We start from the raw sequence: 23,637 nt of genomic DNA on the forward strand, positions 1-23,637 counted from the left end.
GTGGGTCTGGGGCTGATGGAGAACAGAAGAGGATTCAACCCGGTGGATTCCGTTCTGGATTCAGAGTTCGAATGCCCCCAGTGGGGCGTCAGGGCAGCGGGACACAGAGAGGATGGAACAAGCCATCAGCTGGTTCCCCGCAGCTCCCCAGCTGTGCCCAGTGGAAAGCTGGCAGTGTAGCTAGCCTTACTCAAGGGCTTGAGTGCTGATGGGGGCACTGTTCCTCCTTACAGCCACGAGATGGCGCTGCAGTCTTGGTCTCTTACCTCCAGCTATGGCTTGAGCCTACTGAGCAGGAGGATGATGGGGGTGGAGGGGTGCGGGGGGCGGGGGAGCTTCTCATAAACCAAATCTACTGCTCTTAGCTGCTGGCCCAGGCTGCCCTGGTTGGGGCAGGGAACATATTTCTCCTGTTCCCCACCCCCACTTCTAGTGGTGACCTCTCCAGATTCTTCCCCCTCCTTAGGTAGGCCGAGACCCCACTTGAAAAAAAACAGGCAAGGCCAGCCCCTCTGCTCTCTGTCTGACTTAGTGTCTCAAGCAGGACAGGCTCCCTACTAACTGAGGGGCAGTGTCCTTCTATGGGTTTGGGGACGAAGACTCACGTGAACTGGTTTGGGAGGAGGCAGGCACCCACGGCTCTGGATGGTGCCAAGGCTTCTACTCCTTGCTCCAGCCTCGGCAAATCCTTTTCTCTCTCTGGGCTTCAGTTCGCGCACCCCACGATAGTACCCAAGGGCTTCTGCTCCAAGATGCTGGGACTGTATAACCTCACCCAGGACAGAGAAATGGGCTTGGGGCATCAAGGGGTGGAGCGGCAGATTCTTGAGCCCCAGGTGTCTGGGGGCGGGGGAGGAGAGGGTCTTTGGGGGCTTTGTCTAGTTCTCCCTTGACTTCCAGTCTCTTCAGTCAGAGACCAAAATTGATTCCCCCTCATGGGGCCTGAGAGGCCAAAGGGGCCTAATTAAAAAAATCCCAGGATGAAAATGGCTAAGAGGGCAATTTCCTCTGCAGAACAGAGATCAAATCAACGCTGGAGCAATTAATGTATGAGGAGAGACAAGGGAAGGGGGACGGGCGCATGGGCGCTGATGGTGCTGGGCTGGCAGAGGCTGCAGGATTAATCTCAAGGTCAGATGGAGCAGTGGATGACCTTGTGGAGTCCGAGCCAGGCCAGGCACTGGCACCTCCTTCCAGTTCCAGACCACACCCCCACTGCCTGCAACCTGCCTACACCCTGGGAGCCCTGCCTCAGTCCCTCCTGGAGCAAGTCTTGGACTCTGGCTAGGAGATTCCTGATGCGGCCAGGCATGGGCTGCATTGGCACCAGCAAGGGTGGGAGTCTGGGAACTCCCAAGGCTGGTCCTTCAGGTGATTGAGAACTCTCTCCTACCCCATTTGTTCTTCATCCTGAGGATTCACTCAGTGGGCAGAAAGCTGCCTGTCAGCTTCCTCACACAGCCCCTCAAGACCACTATATCACCCCCATCTACCTGCCTGCCGGCTTCTTGCCTTCCTGGGTTTCTTGGGAAACGGTCTGGATGGCCCATTGGGTAGGGCTGAGGGTGTGAGTGGGGTTCTGCTCACAAGAGGGCGCTGAAGGGTCAGGAGCTGGCAGTTGTCAACCTGGTTGGCGGGGAGAGGGTGGGGAGTAGCAGGGAGCCAAAGCTTAACTGTAAGTTCCAAACTGTCCGCCTGGGGACCCCGCAATCCTACCTGTTAGATGAAGGCAAGCACAGATACTACCTCCAGCATTTCAACAAACCGCCAGAAAGTGTTTGTGTATGAGCCTGATCTGCATGAACCTCAGTGTGTGGCCGGAAAGGAGTTGGGCCAACGCCTTCCTGACTGGTGGTTATGAACATCTCTGATTAAAAAAAGAGGGAATGCATTCTTCATCCATGATCTTTGTTTTTTTTGACAACACCTTTTTTAGAGTTTGGGTCCACAAGGCAGAAATATTTTTTAAAAGGTAGAGCAGGTAACTGGGCTGTTGTGGAAGAAGAGATGGGCCTCTCCGACACTCTCATTTCACCGAGGCAGCCCTGGAGGCCTTGAGAATAAACAGAACTGTGAAAAGGGAGTGGGGCCTGGGAAAGGGGGTCCAAGCTAGCTAGGGGAAGGACAAGCAGCAGTAGTTTCCTTGGGTTCTATGTGGGGCCCCAAAGCAGGAGTCAGTGTGCTGGGAGTGAGGATCCCGCCATCCTTAGCTCTACTCCCTATGTGTCCCTGTATCTGTCTGTCTTTCGCAACCAGCTGCTGGCTTCTCACCTCCTTGTATCCAGAGGGAGTTGGGATCCAACGCTCACAGAACGAGGTAGACACATTCACTGATGTGTGCACATGGAAGATGATTTTCCACCCTGCCTTTTGTGGGGCATTTCCCCTTTGGGTCTTCAGACAGAGGCCAGGGGTGGACTGTGGGCCCTGATGAGGCCTGGGCGGGAGCGGCAGGCTCTCTGTTCCTTAGCACCTGCCTCCTCCACGTTAGGAAGTCCTGGACATCCACCCATACCTCTGAGGTCTGTTCCACTGTCTGTAGGACAGGGCTGGCTGGGCAGTTGGAATTGGACTGAAGCCTGGACGGGGAGAAGCAGGACCTCAGAATGTCCTTGGACTTTCACAAGTTTCCATCACCCACCGTTGCTTTAAATTAGAGATTCTCCCTTTACTGTTTGGAGCCATAGACTTGGATGACAGCCCGATACATATCATGGTTTTTTCCCCTCCACCTCAGAGCCTTCTTAAAATGAATCCTGAATTTAAGACTTTTGCTCCCATTCATGTTCCCCTTCCCTTCCTGTGCCCCTCCAAGTCACCTGGCATGTCAGCTGGAGCAGCTAGAAGAAGCCCCTTCAATTTACCTCCTATCCCTCACCCCCTGGGGCCCCAACCTCTTAGGGCCCAGCCCTCATCCCCCTCTCAGGCACCTCCAGCCTCATCTTTTTTCTTTGCTCTCTCTTTTCCAAGGGGGGCAGTGGAATTTATACAATATTTAAGCAGCCAGAGCCGAGTCTGGGAAGATATTATTAATGTAAAAGGGATGGGCTGCGAATGCTTTTGGACCTGGTTACAATTAGAGGGTGATTTTTCTAAAGGTCAATGAATTCAGATAATATCCACAGGGGGGAGAGAAATTTAATACCTTTTTAGTGAATTAATTAATTATAATATTATATCGGCTTGGGGTTCTTTTCCAGAGTGATTAAGGGAGCTATCCGTCTTCTGTGAGGCCGAGGAGCCGTGCCTGCCACCAGCAAGGACCCTGTCTTGGGGCTAAGGATGGGGGTTCTTCCCTCTCCTCTCACCCTGGAGGTGGCCGGGGAGCTGGAAGCTGTCAGATAGCAGGGGAGACGGGCAGGGCTCAGTCTGGGCGAGGGCAGGTGTAGTGAATGGCAGTGCCCTTTCTCTTCAGCCTGTGCCCCCAGCCCTGGCCCGCCTTCTCCTGCCCTGTCCCTGAGCCCCACGCCATGGCCTGAAGAGCTGAGGCATGGGTTGTGGCCTCCTGCTTTACACACAGAGAAACTCGGGCCCACAGGATTCAGGGACTTTACCTGAGCCCCACCATGAGTTAAGACAGACTAGGGTGGCAAAGCTGGTTGGAAATAACAAAAAGGCTCCCCCTACCTCCCAAACCATGCCTTCTGGAACTCTACTCTACTGGCCTGTGAAGGTCCCCCCTACAGACAGAGGCTCTCTAAGGGCATGGCATGTGCCCAAGCTCTGCTTGTAAAATGAAAACACCCAGGAGTGCTGGTAAGTCCAGTTGCTACAAGGTCTGGTGAGAGATTAGCTGAGATTTCTGTTTCTGGAGGGAACTGAAGGCACCTGGGGAGAGGTACCTTTCACCTGCTTGATCATTCATTCATGTGTTCAATCATTCTTTCATTCAACAAACATTTGTGGCATACCCTCACTTGTGCCATCAAAGACAGACTGAAATAGCCTTTCTGGAAGCTCCGCCCACCTCATCTTGAGCTCCAGCTGCTCCTCTGAACAATGCCGGGCGGGCTGGGGAGACATTGTGGTCCCTTTCTGCAAACAGTCCCTGCTTCTACCTAAGGGCAGGAGGATCCCTGGGAGGTAGTGGTCATTGATTTGCTCAGCAAACCCTGATCGCCCACTTTGAGCTGGCCCCATGCCGGATGCAGGGGATGCTTAGGTAGATAAATGACAGCCCCTGCTCTCTAGGAACCAGTCCCAGGGGCTGCCAGGGGCAGGGAAACAGACTCATGAACAGCAATGAGGATGCAGCAAGGGCTTTAAAAAAAGGGAGAGGTGATATTAAGCTGAGAAAGGGAGAGGGCATTCCAGGCATGGGGCACAGAGTATGTGAAGGACTGGCGAACGGGGGCCCAGGCATGTTGAGTGGGAGACTGTTCCACGATGCCACAGGTTCTGGGTCCACGAAGGCAGGAAGCAGCAAAGCCAGACCCGAATTTAAAAGTGGGGTGTGCCATGGCTTGCTGTGTGATGGGGTGGGGCTGGGGTTCTCTGCCTCTCAGTTTCCTCTCCTATAATGGGGGATTTCGATTTCTATCTCCCAGGGCTGTAGTGGGAGTTAAAGGAATAACGGAAGGGAAGTGCTAGGCACAGCATCTCACGCAAGATGTGGCTCCAGGCGTCATAACTTCCAGATGGCCCTCAAGGGGGTGGGTGGACAAGGGGCCTGCCTGCCCCTGGCTTTGCCCTCAATTCCTTTTCTCTCCCTGCGGGGGGCGAGCAGACCTTGCTGGGCAGGGGGAGATCAGCGTTTTTATCACCTTCTTGCTCAGCCCCATCTCTCCCTTTCCTGCCTCTGTCCCTCCATGCCCTCCTCAGCCCCGGCTGCCCCCAGCCCCTCCCCCACCCTCTCATTCTTTTCCGTGTGCGGCGGGCCGGGGAGGGCCTTCCCATTGTACTATCTTTGGGCCCTAAATTAAAATTGATGACATCTTGAAATGAGCAGTGAGGGTAATTTTGCTTCTGAGCCGGGATGCTAATGAGGCCCCTTAATGGTGCGAACGCTGAGCTGACGGGTCGTGTGTCACATGCAGCGGCGAGGGGGGTAATGGCCGCGGTAAGTGCCGGTAATTACACCCTGTCTCGCTGTATTTTGGCAGGTCTGGTGGGAGAGTGGGGGCTCAGTCACTGCTTGCGGGGGCAACCCCACCCACCGCGGGCCTGACAGCCAGAGATACCCCACTTGGCCCAGCCAGATCCCTCAACTCTAGCCCCACCTTGAATGAGGGACCTGGGGTGCAGCCCTCCTCATGTACACAGATAGTCACACACGTTACAGTTACACCATTGTGCACTCCCACACACCCACATACTCACCCCCATCCACATACTCACCCCCACAGCCTGGGCCCACATCCCCAGTATGCTCAGGGCAGTTAGATAGACACGCCTGCTCTCCCATATGCTCCCCCCATACACACTTTATGTACACACTTTCATAGCTCACACACGTACATCTGCACACAAACACCTCCTCAAATAGTATGTGAGCACTGAGTGCCTACTGTGCTTTAGTTTATTATCTCTAATCCTCCTGACTCTTCTGAGGTAGGTATCACTATTCTCATCTTATGATGCAGAAACTAAGCCTTGGAAGATGAAGCGATTTGTCTAAGACCACACAGCTAGACAGTGGCAGAGGCGGGAGTGGAATTCAGTTCTGTCTTACTGTGCAATCTTTGCACCCCCCTCATCTCCTCTTATGTATACTTGCATATATATATACCTCTCCATGTACAAACACACATGCACGCCTGCACACGCATGTATGTTTATTATACATAGGTCACGCATATCCTCTGTATACCCAAATACACATACCAACGCCCTGTGTAAATATTCACCTATGCACTTTTGACACACATATACATGGCGTACTTAGCATGCACACACAGATATACACATGTGCACACATGCTGGGATCACAAACTGTTCACACTCCATGCACACACAGTGCACTAGTCACATAGCTGCTTCAGGCTCTAGCATCTCAGTCTCTAAAGAAGGGGAATAAGTTCTGCTCACCTTCCCTCGTTGGTATTTAACTGTTGTTAAAGCAGAATGACAGCCACACAAAGGAGTGTGATGTGTCCTCCTACAAACCCCTGCAGAAATACACACTGGGTACACTGGGTAAACACACACACACAGACATTGTACACGTGTGCACACACTCCGACTGTGTGGGTCTAAGCTCTCCATGCATGCAACATGCAGCCTTTAGACGCATCTCTGCACGCACGCCATACACATACAATGAACACACATGTACGGCCCTGGTGTAGAGCCCCAAGTGTACATACCAGTGAAACTGGAAACTCCGTAAAGCCCATGGGTATTTGTCATGTGTACATCCTCCCACCTCCCAAACGTTTATCAACCTATGATTACAGTTGAGGGTAAAAGCACGGACTTTGGGGTTTGATTGCCTGGGTCCTTGGCCTGGGTTCATCACTTTACTTGCTGTGTGACCTTAGACAAGTTACTTAACCTCTCTGTCTCATTTTCCTCCCTGTAAAATGGGGATAATAACAGTGTACCTACTTCATAGGGATGTTGTGAGGGTTAAATGAGTTAACAGATGTAAATCATTTAGTGCCTGGCACATGTGATAAGCCTCCAGTAAACGTGGAGGCAAGGTGTATATCTGTGACAAAGGATGCGTGTCGGGATATGACAAGCCCTAAGAAGTCGGCAGTGGAAGGCAGAAGAGGGAGTGCTCACCTAAGGCTTAAGTGACCCAGGAAGGCTTCCTGGAAGAAGAGGGATTTGGGCTAGGCCTTGAGAAGAACTGTAGCCACTGTTTAGTGAGCACTTTCTCTGTGCCGGGTCCTGCCCTAAATACTTTGTTTGAATAAACCCTCTGAGTCTTCTGTGACCCCCAGGAGGTGGGTACTATCATGTCCACATTACAGATGAGGAGAAAGATGCGGGGAGACTTGTAACTTGTCCAAGGACAGGAAGGGCTTAGATAAGAGGAGAGGAGGGCAGGGGAATTCCAGGTGGGAAAGCAGCATGTGTCAGAAATAGAGCAACAGATGGGAAAACACCCCCAGAGGGCTTTCCTTGATACACTGTAACTGTTTCCAGATAATGAGAAGGGGGTGAGCATCTGGAGGGGCGTTCTGACCTAATTGCTGTGTCTCTTGCAGCGACGCCAGGGACCTGGGGGAGGGGAGTAGCCTGCACCGCCCACAGCTTCATGGGGCAGGGGTGGGAGCTGGCCATCTTCACCTCCCCCTCCACCGCTTCCAAGGACCCAGCTAGAAAAGAGGTGGGTCATCCTGCACATCCTGACCCTGGAGACCTGACCCTGGTTCTCTGGAAAAGGACCAGAAGAGGACTCAGGAGGGCAAGAGGCTGCGGGAGGAGATGGTGAGGTCAGTGAGCAAATCTCTGCCCATTCCACCATAAAGCCAGCATAGCTTCACCCAAGGGGCTGCTTCCCCGGGACCCCTCGACAACGAATAAGCTGGTTTTCAGGGCACCCAAAGCTCTCCACAAACAGACCATAATGTCCATTTTGGCCTTATGTCCATTAAGCTGTCCCAGGGCCTGACAAGCTGGTCCACTCACCATTCTCAAAGAGATCAAGGTGTTTTTTTTCCCTTAGTGTTTGTACAAGCCATTCCCACTTGCAGCTCCTTTTTCAATACCCACAGCATAGTGCCTCATCCTCCATGAAGCTCTGGGGTCTAGCCCTTTGCGGGGCCTCCACCCCGTATCCTTCAAGTCCTTAGGCCTGTGGTAGAACACAAATAGGGAAATCTGTCCAGTTCTTTGGACAGTTGGCCTACATCCCCGGCCCCGGCCCTCTGCAGGTGTCTCTCTCACCTGCTCCCAATCGACTCAGTCACCTGCTCACTCTCACCACGCCCCACCCCACTCTCCGCAGCCTTTACTCCAGACATGCAGTTGCTATTCCCACAACACGGGTCTCTCTGGCTGTGACTTTGCTCACACTGATCCCTCTTCCTAACCCCTCTCTTCATATCCCAGTATGCCCCAGCCCTGCCCACCAGAGACCCAACTTGGAGGCCACACTCCCCCAAGGGGCTTCGGCCCTCCTCGTCCCATGTGGCCCTTCTTCCATAACGCCCTCTGGCCAATGCGAAGAAGGGGCATGGCAGGACAAGGAGAAAGGGCGTGGGCTTCTGAGGACCCCCAAATGTGGGTTTGCATCCCAAATCTTCCTCTTTCTGGTTGTGGGAACTTGGAGAAGTCCTCTGCCCATATCTCCATGTCTTTGCTTTTTCTTCTGTTGAGGTGAGAGGTGGGGGAAGCAACCCAACCGCCCGGGCTGAGGGGTCCCCGGCATGGGTGTGTATGTACAGCACCTGGCTGGCAACAGGCCGGGGAGGGCATGTCCACTGTGGGATCATATCATGTATCGTCCAAGTCAAGATAGTCTGAGAGCAGAAGAGGGCACTGTGAATAGTTACACTAGGGCGATAGGTGGAAACTAGGACTGTCTTGGGAGAAGCAAGCTGTGTGGTCACTAGATGGATATGCCATGTCAGTCCTCTTCTTGCCCACACCTCTGGTAGGATAGGCTGGGGTGTCTGTGTGCCCCCATGGGCCAGGTAGGCTTGGCCACCTAGGGGCCTGCTCAGAAGCCAGCACAGGCTGGGGTAGGGGAAGCCTGAGAGAAGTTCGCACCTGGGGCAGAATCTTAGGTCGGGGAGGTGACATCCTGGAGACAAGGAAGGTGGAGCTGTTGAGAGTGGCTCCCAAAGCCAAAGAGTGGAGAGGACATCTGAGGGGTGGGGGACCCCAAATCTCAATATGCTCTCTTAGAGGTCCCAACAACTTCCGTTACAGAAAATGGTAACCGCTGCCCTCATTAAGTGCTGCTGGCTTTGCAAGGCAGGCACTCCTCTGAGCCTTTCCATGCATTAGGGGCAGACGGTACCATTATTATCCTCAATTCACAGAAGAGAAAGCTGAGGCACAGAGAGCTCCAGAGTAACTCGCCGAGTGCCACACAGCTAAGGCAGGACGTGGGGGTCCTGCCCCAGGAGCCTGTCCCTGTTGTCAGAGGACCCTGCTGCTGGCTCTACAGAGAAGTTAAGCTGTGTTGCTAGGGGCAAATGGCTCCCTGGGGAGGGGCAAGTCACCTTCCCACTCCAGGTCCCAATCTTGAACCTTGTGAGATCGGGGAAACTGAAGGAAGTTAGCAGGACTAGTAGATAGCAGCTCGGTTTGGAGTCAGACTGGTTTGAATCTGGCTCCATCCTGGTACGTTACTCACTCTCACAGAGCCTCTTCTCGCGTGGAGAACACCTGTTCTGTTGGGTGTCTGAAAGTCTAGATAACTAAGCTGTGGGAGGTAGTGGGTGTTTATGAATGCTGGTTCCCTCTCTTCTCACTCTTCGAACTGGGCCTGCCCTGGGCTCCTCTCACCCCAAAGAGACCAAGACTCGGAGCTCCAGATTGTTACCAAGCAAGAGTTTGCTGCCCTATGTGCATAGAAGTCAATACGATGACACCAGCTTTTAAGAAAAGAAAAAGCTTTTATTGTGAGGTTGGCAAGGAGACAGGAGGCAAGGTTCAAATCTTTCTCCCTGACCCAGGGTTTGGGGCTAGATTTAAGGGGTTTCAGCGCCAGATCTTCCTGGACAACAGACCCTCGCTTCTGGAAGGGTGCCTCTGTTCAGGCTTCCAGTCACGTCCCAGTCTTTTGGTTTGGTGGCAGGAGCAATTAAGGGTTCGCAAGTGTTGCTCATAAGTGGTGTATCCAAAGTTTAAACTTTGGTTCCAGGTCTTGTTAGAAACAGGATAGGACCAGTTTGAGCTGCTTCTGCCGTTACAGAAGCACACACTTCCATCCTAATTTGGGCCAGGGATTTTGGAGGAAGGCTGCAGGGTTCTGAATCTAAGATGCTCAAAATGGTAGAAGCTGCTATTATTTAGATTGCTATCACAGAGGGCCCCTGACTTCAGGCCAGGGAAGTGGGGACTATTCTAGCTGATGCCTTCTAGAATCAGGATAGGCTCAGAGGCTGGGCTGGGGGTGGGGGCCGCGCCTACCATGGGTCCCTTGGGTGCCTTAGCTGATAGGTTCTAGAAAAGGGGAGGAGGAGGCTGCTTCCTAATGAACAATTAGTGTCTGCTGCGTGGCTAATCATGTGGTTCTGTGTAATTAAGAAGCTAATTAGTGCTGTGTCAATTAAGGTTTAATTAGTTCCCTCTTCAGAGAAGCCTGAAAGACCCTCATGCTGGAAGCTTCTGGAATGGAAGGTGGGGCTGTGGGGAAGTGGATGCAAAGAGGTACAATGGGTATTGGGGGGGAAGCCCCACTTCCTCTTCTTATACCCACTCCAGTTCTGGGATCAGTGGTTTATTGACCCTCGGCCCCACTCCCATTGGTTCTGGTCATGGAGATTTTAGGACTCTGTGAGGTTCTCACTGTCACCAGGGTTTGCGCATCCCAGAGTGATGATACCCCTGCACAGCTTCTGCGGAGGGGTCCTTAAGGCACTGCACACCATTCTCCACATCTGCTTTAAGGTGACTTCAACTGTCCCCACCCCCGCCCCAGGAAGATGAGGAAACTGGAACCCAGAGAGATTAAATAATTTGTTCAAGGTCAAACATCCAGTTAGTTAGGTGGCAAATCTGAGATTCAACCCCAGGACTGTCAGATTCCTTCTTGTTTTTCTCTCCTCTGCCCCCTACCTAGGCACTCCACCATCCTCTGTCACTCAGCCAGGTGGCAGGGTACAGAGCCGCACTGGTTACCCTCCTGCTGACAGGAAGCTGCAGGCAGAGCAAGGCATGCTGGACAGCAGGGCCCATCTGCTCGACTGTCGGCAACAAAGGCAATGGAGACCACACTCATCTTGGGAGTGTAACACTCAGCGGGGTTGCCTCTTACCCTTCAGCTCCCAGCCAGCTGCTTCCCGGAGGCTCTCCCTTCCTGCCACCTTGTCTCGCTCTCCTCACGGAGGGGCTCCATCTCCTTTGCAAGGCAGCTTCATTTTCTCTTGGGGTCTAGTGCTGTCCATGTGTCAGGCAGAAACCACGTTACTCACAGTGCACAGAATCCCCCTGCCTTGTTTAAAAACGTGAACAGCTTTACTGAGCTTTTAGGTGTTTATTTTTGAGATGTAATTTATAAATAAGAAAGTTCACTCATTTTAAATGTACAATGCAATGGTTTTTAGTATATTTAGTGTTGACCATCACCACAATCTAACCTCAGAACAATTTCATCACCCCGAATCAAAACTCTGTGCCCATTTGCAGCCACCCTCTATTGCACCCTCCATCCCCCACCCCTAGCCCTAGGCAACCACTAATCTTTCTGTCTCCACAGATATGTCTATTCTGGCAATTTCACATATATGGGATCATACAATATGTGGTCTCTTCTGACCGCCTTCTTTCAGTTAGCATGATGTTTTTCTCATTCTTGTTACTATTCTAAATAATACTGTGATAAACATCATTGAACATAAGACCTTCAAGCAGGTGTTGAAGAAGTTCTTTACGGTAAATTTCTAGAAGTGAAATCGCTAAGACAAAAGACGAGGCATTTGGTTTGATTTACTCCTCACCCCCTTCTGCCTTCGCTCTCTAACCGAAATTGTTTGGGGTCATCCCTGCCCTGACAGCCACCTTTCTCTAGTGCCTTTACCATCCCCTGCTGCCACCTCATGGCCCCTTTCTCTTCCCCTCATGTCTCTCCTCTCACGTCATGAGCAAGAACTCTGGCTTCCAGGAATGTCTTTGCTTGATGGTTCCTAATGCTTCCAGGATGAAGCCCAAACTCCTTGGTGGCCCTTCAAGATTTATCACACCCCCAGCCTTGTTCCTTCCTTCCTTGTGCACCCCAATAATTCAGCCAGGCCAGGACCTGAGCTACCCTGAGCTGTCCACCTCCAATCCTGTGCAATCGTTTCTCTTGGCTTTTACTCTTAACTCCAAATTCCCCAAACCAAAAACCAGCTGCTTCATGAAGCTTTTCCTGATCCCTCAACCCAGAAGTGATGTCTCCAACTTCGGAGCAATGCAGATGGCAGGAGCCTGGCTGGGGTCACACCTGCCAGGCTTCCTCTGCCGGATGTGGGCAGGATGGCATTTCTGGCCTGTGACAGGGTAATCGAGGGGCCGTGTGGTAAGCTCCCTACCCTGTGCTTGGATGGAGACACTCAGTGCCATCACTCTGGGCCCTGGAATTGTCATTTCATTTTAACAATCCTTTTCCAACCTTTTTGGAAGCCAGTTCCTGGGTTAAGTCTGGAGACAGGGAGAGAAGTAAGACCAACCCTTGTCTACAGGGAGCCCACAGTTTAGTGGGAGAAGAGACAAGTGAACAGGTCCTTAAAAGACAAGGTGGTGAAGGCATAGGGATCCTGCGAACACAGGACAGGCCCCTAGTCCTACTTCCACTGGCTGGCACTAGGGGTGGTGACCAAAGGAACCTCTGCCTTCCCTGCCCCCCGCCCCCTTCCCCCAGGAACAGGAGTAGCTGGAAGGCCCAGGGAGGGAGGAGAAAAGAGAAATTTGGCTTGAAGAGGAAAGAAAATGAAACAGAACAGAGATCATTGTTCCAGTTTGACAACTTTTTCTAATTAGGGACCAATTATGTCCTCGGGTACCTAATTGGAGTCCTGGTAGATTCTTTAATTCGCTAGGTAATTATTGGCTAGTAATTGTACCAGGATGAAATTTAAGAAGAAATACGTTATCACAACATTTTGGTTTTCATTGTCTTGGGGGCTTTGCCTAGAAAACAAGCTAAGTGATCTGAGCTTTCTCTTCTGCCTCTAACCCCATCCCTCATTGCTCCCCACCCTACCCCTTCATGGTCCCCCTCATGTCTTCCACTGGTCTGTGTCCCCTTCCTGGTCACTGAGCTGGCAATCTAATTGGAAACCATTGGCCAACAAGGATATAGGTCATCTGTATTTTTGCCTTTATAGCATCAAGCCAGCTTTTGGTAACATAAATTACTATGTGTCAGGAAACTATTCAGGTTACACACACACACTGCATACACACACACACACACACACGTTTATTTAATTTCACTACCAATAATAACGCTATTAATGTCATCTTCATTTTTTGGATGAGAAAACTGAGATACCAAGAGGTTAAGTAACATAGGAATTTGCCTCAAAGAAATTATTCAAGATGTGCTTGAGGGTTTTATGTTCAAGGTTGTCTATCGTGGTGTTGTTTATAATGCCCAAGACTAGTAAGTGGTTGAGCAATGGCAGGAAGTTAGAGAGTCTGGCTCTCCAGGCCATGTGCTCAGGCACGATGCCATACTGCCCCTGAACCAGGAACCATGAACCTCTGTGAAATCATTCCTTCTCCACTTATTAAAATGTTATCGCGGTATAACCGACATTTGTTGCACATATTTAAAGTGTATAATTTGATAACATTTGATGCATGTGTCCACGCATGAAACTGTCACAACAGTTAAGATAGAGAACAGATCCATCTCCACCAAAGGTTCCTGTGATAGTCTATCATCCCTTCCTCATGTTCCTTCCCACCCACCTCCATCCCTAGGCACCCACCGGCCTGCTTTCTCTCACTATAGATTAATTGACATTTCTAGAATTTAACCTAAATGGAATCATACACTATGCAGTCTTTTTTTCCTCTGGCTTCTTTTAGTAGACATAAGTACTTTGAGATTCATCTATGTGTTACATGTATCAGTATTTCATTCCTTTTTATTGATAAGTAATATTCCATTGTATGGACGTACCACAATTTGTTTATCTCTTCACCTTTCGATAGACATTTGGGTGGTTTAGAAGTTTGTAAATAAAGCTGTTATGGACATCTGTGTACAAGTGTTTGTATGAACATATGCTTTCATTTCTCTTGGGTAAATACCTAAGAGTGGAATGGCTGGGCCATTTGGTGGGTGTATACTGAACTTTTAAAGAAGTTGCCAAACTGTTTTCCAAATTGATTGTACAATTTTATATTCTCACCAGCAACGTATGAGATTTCCAGTTCTTCCACTGCCTCAGTTATACTTGGTATGGCCAGTCTTCATTTTGGCCATTCTAATAGGTTATGCAGTGGTATCTCATTGTAGGTTTAACTTTAATTTCCCTGATGGCGAATGATATCCAACATCTTTTCATATGCTTATTTGCCATCCATAGTTTTCTTTGGTGAAACGTCTGTTCAAATCTTTTGCCCATTTATATTGGGTTGCTTATCTTCTTTTTATTGAGTTTTGAGAGTTCCTTATGTATCTACATACAAGTCCTTTATTATACAAGTGATTTGCATACATTTCACACCAGTCTGTGGCTTATCTTTTCATTTTCTTAATATATCTTTTGAAGAGCAGAAGATCTTAATTTTGGTGAAGCTGATTTTATCAATTTTTTTCTTCTATAGTTTGTGCTTTTTTGTTTGTCCTATCGAAGATAAACCCAAAGTCACATTTTCTCCTATTTTTTTTCTACACTTTTTATTGTTTTAGGTTTTACATTTAGGCCTATATCTATTTTGACTTAATTTTTAAAAATAGTGCAATTTATGGGTCGAAGTTCCTTGTTTTATGGATGGATAGGCAGTTCTAGTACCACTCGTCAAAAAGATGATTCTTGCCTTGGCAACTTTGTCGAAAAAAAAATTGATCATATATGGTATGCACCTATTTCTGGACTTTCTATTCTGTTCCATTGATCTATTTGTCTATCGATTCCATCAATTTATCTGTCTTGATTACTGTTATGGATTTATAAATAAGATAGTGTAAATTCTTCAAAATTGCTCTTATTTTTCAGAGTTGTTTTGGCTATTGTAGGTCATTTCTCTACATACGTAAATTTTAGAATCGGCCTGTCAATTTTTACATAAAATCCTGCTGAAATTCTGATTGGGATTGCATTGAATCAATCTACAGATCAATTTTGGGGAGAATTGACATTTTAACAATATTGAGTTTTCTGATCCACGAACACAGTATATCTTTCCATTTCTTTTTTTAAATTTCTCTCAGCAATGTATTTTAATCTTTTTAGTGTACCAGTTTTGCACATCTTTTGTCAGATTTATCACTAAGTATTTCATAGTTTTCAATGCTATTATCAGTGTTTTTCTGGTAATTTTAGACTGACTAGAGGTTTATCAATTGTGTTAAGTAATCAGCTTATGGTTCATTTTCTCTTCTTCTGTTTTCTATTTCATTGGTTTCTGCTCTGATCTCTATTATTTCCTTTCTTCTGATTTTTTTGGGGGGGCCGGTTTCTCTTGCTTTTCTTTATCTAGTTTTTTTCAGTGGAAGTTCTGGTCATTGATTTGAAATCTTTCTTCATTTCTAATAAAAGCAGTTAGTGGGGTCATTTGCCCTCACAGTACTGTTAGCCAAATCTTACGAATTTTGATGTGTGTTTTCATTTTCGTTCAATTCAAAATGTTTCCTGGAGCGTGGTAGTGGTGAGGTTAGAAAGCTATGAAAGAGTCTCTTTCCCTTCCAACCCTGGGCTTGCTTTCACAAGCTTGCCCTCCTTCACACTCTGCTTTCTGCTTTCCCAGCCACACAGCTGGATGCTCTGCCTTTGGCAGCAATCCTATTAGCCCAGGCTGGGTCTGGAGGGAGAAGCAACTCTGACTCCCAGAACTAAGGGGTGCCAGGCTGAAAGGATATACAGTGAGAAACTTTCCAAGGATGAGGGTTCATTGTGGGACAGTCAGGGATCTGCAGACAGAGATGGGTAGTCATTCTGGGACTTTGAGCTTCCCGAACTGGGAAGTCAGCAGGCTGTATGAAAATGACCGCTGGTGGCCTTCACTCTTCCTAACAGAGAGGATGTGGTGGGGCCAGTTGACCATTGTGTCCATCATTTGCCCATTTGTCCTCAAATCCATTCTTTGCCCTTCTTCTGCTCTGCTCTGCTGTGAATCACGGGGCCATGGCTCTTGGGGCCTGCATTTCTCAGCTCCTGTATCAGCTGGCTTTCACCTGAGTTCAGCGTGTGGTGGTCACTGGAGGGAGATGGTAGGACAGAAGAAAGGGAAAGGTCAGAGTTTTGTCTCCCTTTTGTCTCCAGTGGCCTCTCCAGGAGCAGTTATGTTCTCTCTGTGGCTCCTGCCCCCCAAATAGCCCTTCTGAGCTCAGCTTCTGGTAGGCAGCCCCCACTGTGGTTTAGCTCCTTCCACACGGCCCTAGTTTCTGGGCTCTAGTAACACACCTCCTCCTGTTTTCCCTCTGTCCTTTCCCAGTGTTGTTAATCGCTAGGGTGCCTCACTGTCTCATTGGCTTCTCAGTTCTTCTACCACGCTGGGAAGACAAAACATGAACTAATGCTTAAGACACACCCATCTCCCCAAAGACAGGCACCAAGTAGTTCTTTCTCATTACCTGTCTTGAACCCTCCCTCACCTCCCCAATGCACCCACACAATTTGGAATTCTCTGAGTTTTCCTAACTGGTCCCGACTCATAGAGCCATCATCCAAATTGGAGTGGCCCCTTGGGCTAGAGTTTTAGGAAAAGACCCCCCAGAGATGACTAGCTTCCTGCATGGCTCAGCCACCCATCCCTGTTCCAACCAGACATGATCAAGTTCAGGGCAGCCACAACTGTCTAGCTTCAAGGGGGCACCATTCTCACAGAGTTAATGTGAACGGTGGCCCCTGAGGTTTCAGTGGGAAGCCTTTCTCTGGGCAGTGGGGTTGTTTTTACTCAATATACTGTCAAGATGCATGACAGCTTTCGAAGAAAGAACTACTTGGTGCCTGTCTTTGGGGAGATGGGTGTGTCGTAAGCATTAGTTCATGTTTTGTCTTCCCAGCAAACTTTCCCTGCTTCTTCTGGAACAATATCCCTGATGAGGTTCTCAGTTACCACAGCCGCCTCCCCAGCAGAAGTACAGATGATCCAGGCCTGATCAATCAGTGCGTCCAAGGCTCCTGGCAACAGTGACTCATCCAGAAAATGGACATTTAATCCAAGAGAGCCACCCAGAGTCCTAGGATTGATAAACTGTGAAAAGAGTCCCTTTTCCCACTGGGGTTGCTGGCACCTCTGATTTCTATCAGCCTTGCTCTCTTCCCATCCACCAGTGTGGAGAGGATCAGTCTGCAATAGGGGACATCGAGGCCAACACACAGGGAGTCCTAGAGGTGAGACAGCAAGAACGAGAGAATCCCAGTTCTTACCGATTGCTGAGATCTTCTTTTTATTCTACAAATACCATAGTGTTTCTTCCAGCTATGAAAGCCAATAAATTCCTTTTTGCTTAAATTGGTTTGCAGAGGATTTCTGTCACTAGTGTGGTAAACATAGAGCTCTCTGGATTCCTTACCAGGAAAGTGAGACTTAGGGGCAACCTCATCATTCCTCTCACAGAGAAACTAATGCAGAGAGAAGAGAAGTAGATCAGTTAGTAGTCCTCAACCCCCCCCATTTAACGGAGAAGTAATTGACATATATCGCTGTGTAAGTTTAAGGCATACAGCATGATGGTTTGATTTAAATCTATTGTGAAATGATTATCACAATAAGTTTAGCTAATGTTCATCATCTCATATAGATACAATAAAAAGAAAAGAAAGAAGAAAAAAATTCTCTTTGTAGTGAGAACTCTTAGGATTTACTCTCTTAACAACTTTCCTACATATCATACAGCAGTGTCAGCTCTAGTCATTAAGTTGTATGTCACATCTCTAGTACTTGGTTCCTATAACTGTAAGTTTGTCCCTTTGGACCACCTTCTTCTATTTGCCCACCTCCTCCACCCTCGGCCCTTGGTAACCAGAAGTCTCATCTCTCTTGTTTTTTGGATTCTACATAGAAGTGAGATCATACAGTACTTGTCTTTCTCTATCGGACTTATTTCACTTAGCGTAATGCCTTCAATGTCCATCCACGTTGTTGCAAATGGCACAATTTATTCACTTTTTATGGCTGAATAATATTCATTATATATATATATGTATATGAATTCACATATATACAGCTATATATTGCAATTTTTTATCCATTCATCCCTTGATGGACACTTAGGTGGTTTTGATGTCTTGGCTATTATAAATAATGCTGCTGTGAACATAGGGGTGAAGATATCTTTTTGAGTTAGTGTTTTTGTTTCCACAGATATATTCCCCAAAGAGGAATTGCTGGGTCATATGATAGTTCTATTTTTAATTTTTCGAGGAATCTCCATATTGTTTTCCATAGTGGCTGCATCAATTTATAATCCTACCAAGAGTGCATGAGGGTTCCCTTTTTTCCACATCTTCACCAGCATTTGTTATCTTTTGTCTTTTTGATGATAGCCGATCTAACAGGTGTAAGCTGATACTTCATTGTAGTTTTAATTTGCATTTCCCTAGTGACTAGTGATGTCGAGCATTTTTTCATGTACCTGTTAGCTCTTTGTATCTCTTCCTTGGGGAAATGTCTATTCAGGTCTTTCGCCTACAGTTTCTGTGGGTCAGGTATTTGGACGTGGCTGAGCTGGGTGTGTCTGGTTCAGTGTCTCTTGCGAGGTTGTAGTCAAGATGTTGGCCAGAGCTACAGTCATCTGCAAGCTTGATGGGAGTGGAGAATCTGCTCATAAAGTGGCTTTCTCACATGGCTGGCAAGTCTGTGCTAGCCATTAGCAGGGGGCTTCGATGCCTTGAATGTATACCTTACCAGAGGACTGAATGTCCTCGCACCATTGGCGGCTGACTTCTCCCAGAACGAATGATCCAAGAGAGCAGGGTGGGAGTCACAGTGTCTGTTATGACCTGGCCTCTAAGTCCCACTCATCTTGGAAGCTGGTTACCATATTTATTGTGAACTAGGCTCCACCACCTAGTTAATCTTCACTCAGTCGTTCTTAGAAATCGGTATTAACGTTTCTATAACCCGCCAGGCCCACTCAGGTGCTCGGCACCTGTGTGATCGGAATCATTATCCCCTTTTTACTGATGGGGAAATTGACTTAGAGAAGTTAATTCACGTTTTCAGGACGACATCTACAGTAAGGTACCCAGGATCCTGATCTACTGGCTTCAGCGCTTGAGCTTGTCTCGCTTCATCACGCTGCCTCTTAGAAAGCAGAATGTGCCCTGCCCTGGGAATCAGGGATCCTGGGTTCTGATTTAGACTCTCTGATAACTTGCTGTGACACCTGGGCCATCGCTTCCCGTAGCAGACAGTGTTGACTGCCTGCCTGCATTTATTAGGGTTGTATCTGCAGCAAATTTAGTTCTCCCTCACGTAGATAAGTTTGAAGATTGTGGTACAGAGCTGGGATAGTGCTCTACTCCTCAAGGTTCTCAGAGCTCACTGCTCTGCCCTGGCCCCTATTCTCATGGTCCAGTGTGGTGGCATCCACATTCTTGGCAGCAAATGGAAGAAAGATCAGAAAAGAGGGCACGGACTTGACAGCCATGTGAAGGAGCAACTTTGTGAGCAGATCCCCTGTCCCATCAAACTTGCAGATGACTGTAGCTCTTGCCTTTATCCTGACTACGACCTCAGAAGAGATCCTGAACCAGAGTCACTCAGCTCAGCCACGTCCAAATTCCTGACCCACAGACCGCCCCCCCCATTGTTGCTTTGAGCTATTAGGTTTAGGTTTATTAATTATGTAGCAATAGGTAACAAATATAGTATTTATTCACTAAATATTAGTTCCTTCTCCTTTCTGGAAAGACCTTTCTCTTCCTTACTACTCTCTCCCACCATGTGAATCTCACTTTTCAGAAATGCTTCCTGTGAGGTCTCAGGATGCATTAACTACTCGCCCCGTGTAAAATGGCTCTGTGCCATTCAAAAGAGGGAAGAATTCAGAGAGAGGCTCATCCTCAGAGGCACTGAAATCCCATGTCCTCTTCAGGGCACAAGTTGTCACACAGGTGTGATGTAAAAGAAAACATGACAAGCCAGGTATTGAGAGAGCTGGTTCCTCAACCTGCCAGGGCGCTAACTAGGCCTGGAATCTTGGTAGAGTCACTGTCCCTCTGATCCTCAGGTTCCTCTTATGTAAAACCCTTTCTCCCTTCCCAGTCTCAAGTGTGAGTCAGCGATATATATGTAAAACTTTTTCTTGAAGTACAGCATTCACACATAAATTTCATACATCATAACCAAACAGCTCAGTGAATTTTTATATGCTGAACACATTCATCTAACCAGCACTCAGATTAAGAAGCAGAAACTTACCAGCCCCCTAGAAATCCTGTTTGCCACCTGCCCACCCCTATCGCACCCCCCAATTACAATGGGTAGCAGTAACTGACTTTCAACACCATGGGCTGGTTTTTCTTGTCCTTGTACTTTGTGTAGAGTGAGATACACTGTAGGCTCTTTTGTATCTGGGTTCTCTCACTCAGCCCCAGGTTTGTGAGGCTCATCCATGTTGCTGTGTGTGGTTACAGATGGGTCATTCTCACTGCCATGTAGAATTTCACCCTGTGAATGTATCACAATTTATTTATCCACTCTACTATTGATGGACAGGTGGGGTTTCATTCAGGGGCTGTTATGAATAGTGTTGCTGTGAGCATTCTAGCCTGTGCCTTTTGGAGCATGGACATCTATGTACCTGTTTCATATATACCTATCTGGGAATCGCTGGGTCATATGGTATGTGTATGTCCACTTAAGTACATTTTGCCAAAAGAGATGCACCTACACCTTGGTGGTGGTGTACGAGGGTTTCAGGCATTCAGTACCCTAGTGAGCTGGGTGCTCTCTACCTACCTACAGGAAAAATAGGGAAGATGGTGGAAAAAAGCTGAACTTCTCCCTGGTAGTGGGTGGCAGCAGAAAGGCAGGGCTAATGACACTCCGGGAGTGGGGTTAGAGGAGGGAATTGTAGCCTGTAGGGAGGGCGGCCACGAGAAGAGTCTGGAAGAACCATCTCTTACTTTTCTTCTAAGCTAAGCAGGTAGAGGAGGCTGAGGCGATCACTCAACCCTCAATGACTCTAACAGGGCTGAGGTTGAAACTCACCTTCTCTCTGCAGGATTCATCTTCACGTTCTCCTTACACTGAAGTGGACATCACTAGCCTCTGTGCCTGGCCTGTGGTGGTAGAGTCCAAAGGGTCCCCTGGAGAAAAGCGGGGAAAGGCCGTGGCAGACCCTATGGTGGCCTCCGCAGCCCTGCTCCTGCTAGCCCCTTTCTCCCTGCCCATCCGTGAGTCAGGGTTGGTCTGTCTGCCAATCACTAAAAGGCCATTGTGGGTGGTGGGGCCCGCCTGGCCCCATTGGCCTTACCAGTGAAAAGCTCTCTAGTCAACCTCTGCCTGCCGGCATCTCCGGCCCTTAGCTTCTTTCAGCAGCCCAGTCAAGCAGTAAATGCCAGAAAATTGACACTCCTTTGGGAACAGCCCTCCACCAGGGACTGTAGGTTAGGTATATAAATACTTCAGCTCCCTCAAAGACACGCGTCTTCCAGTCACCCTTCATGGTAACCAATTTGATAACACACCATTTACTGGCTGCCTTCCCTNGAGTGTTGTTATTGTTATTATTATGAAGCATCTCAAGGCTCATACTCATCCTGGCCTGGCTGGGCCCTACTAATGGCCCCATAAATCCCAGCCATAAAGAGTAATGGGGGGAGACAAATGAGATAATTAGGAATAAATCTCACCGAGGTCTCTATTCAGCAGTGTCCCTGGAACGGGCCAATCTTCCGAGCCATTAGCCGGGCCCCTAATTAATGCCAAGCCGCCTGGTGCTGTGGAGGCTCCAGGTATGGGAGGGACTTGGGCTGAGGGGCACCACTGCCCCCACAGCCCGCGGCGGGTGACCTTGGGAGGGCCTGAGGGATGTGTGCCCACAGCCTGCCTGCTTGACTTTTTTGTCTCCGGGGCCTTACACTTTGTCTTCCCTGTCCCGTCTGCCGCGCTCTCTCTTCACCTCCTTTTCTTCATCTCATTCTGTCTCCCATCTACCTTCAATCTTTATTTCTCTCTTATCAGACAGTCATTGTCTGCATCGTTTGGTCATGGAAGGTCTGACTTAGCAGGAATTGCGGGGCCACCTGCAACAATCTTCCACCATCTTTCCTCCCTGCTACCAGTCAACACCAGGGCTAAGATCCCATCTACACCCCCTACCCCCAGAACAGTCCTTGGAACAGGGAGGCCCCCAGCCCACGCTGCTGCAGTCCATTCCACCGGGGGCAGTTTTCACCATTAGAGCAGCCTCTGCTGCCTGGAGCTGGGAGCCCTCTCCTTGCTATGCCTACTTCTTGGTCTTACTTCTGCCTTCGGGAGCCTGAGAATAAGCCTCACTCTCCTCTCAGGCTGCAGATAGTTGAAGGCTGTTGTCTTAACTTTTCTCTAGCCAAATGCCCTGAGCTGCAACCTTTGACAACGTGAGGTTCCAGACAGGCCTCCCAAGACCCAAGCACCCCCTCTGGGCCACCCATGGTAGTCTGAGCCCATAGTGACATCCGTTGTTTTCATCTGCCAGCCATTACTCACTTTTCTGTTGCAGCATCCTTACTCCTTTGGCAAGCTTTCTTTCACGGATTCGTTCTAGAGGGACCGCCAAGTAACCCACCCTCCCTGGCCACAGAGGCCTGGCCCATCGTAACCCTCGGTCCCCTGACACAGTGACTAGCCTTAGTGCCTGACCTGGACCCCACCCAGCTCCCAGGTGGCAAAACTGAGCAAGGCCGGGTAGACACAGCGTGGGACTACATCCCCTTACCCCATCTCCTCACTTGTCTGTAGTAGAAAGGAATAAGGCTGTAACCCAGAGAGAGGTACCCCCAGAGGTGGCAGGAATCAGAGGGTATAAGGCTGCTACAGGGTTAAGGGAAGGTAGTAAAAGCTGGTGAGGAGCAAGGAAGGCTGGGAGGAGGTGGCGGGTGGGGGGATGACTGGGGCAACAGGAGAACTTTGGCCACAGGTAGCATCCCAGCCTGTGTGTCCTTATCATCCGAGGAAAGTCAAAGTGTGGAAAGGGGCATAAACTCAGTGGAGACAAGAGGTCAGATCTGCGATCTCTGTCCCCTCTGCTGCCCCTCGTGTGGACTGAGACTCTTGCCGTACTTCTCCCCGCAATCCCCTCCCTTCCTCTGCAGGGGGCCAGCCCCCGAGAGCTCCCGAGCTGCTTTCCCACGTCTGCAGCAACTATCCCGAGGGCCTGGGGAGCGGTCCTCAGTCCCCTACTGCTGCCTTGTCTCCCCAGGGAAAGTGGCCAAGCCCTCAGGGCTTGACCGGCTGCAGGCAATCCAGTCCTGGGGCTGCTTAAAGGGGTCCTGTCCTGGCAGCTCAGGAGCCATGGGTGTGGTGGCGCCTGAAGCTCTGTTTGCCCAGCTCTGGGTATGAGCACAGGAAATGTCAACAAACTGTGCCAAAAACAGGCAGAAGCTGATGGAGGCTGTAGACGCAGAGGGGCAGGCTGACCACTCCTCCCCTCACAAGCCAGCTTCTGGCTCGGCTACTTGCTTGGTTATGGGGCAGAATTTCTTGGGTTTTGTGCACAAGATCACACAGAGGTCATGGGCAGTCATGGCCAGGGACGACTTAACTTGGCCTCACCACCTTCTCCTCCCACAAGTGTGGTAATTAATGCCCATCTTGGGTTAGGCATGAGGGTGGTGCCTTAAGAAGTCGGGGCAAAGAGGCTGGCCTGCTGCCCCACAGGTCAAGGAAAACCGAACCAGCAAGCTATTTCCCTGGACAGCACGG

The sequence above is a fragment of the Pteropus medius genome, unplaced genomic scaffold (genome assembly GCF_902729225.1).
Source record: "Pteropus medius unplaced genomic scaffold, Ma_sr-lr_union100, whole genome shotgun sequence".
In the NCBI taxonomy this organism is placed as follows: domain Eukaryota; kingdom Metazoa; phylum Chordata; class Mammalia; order Chiroptera; family Pteropodidae; genus Pteropus; species Pteropus medius.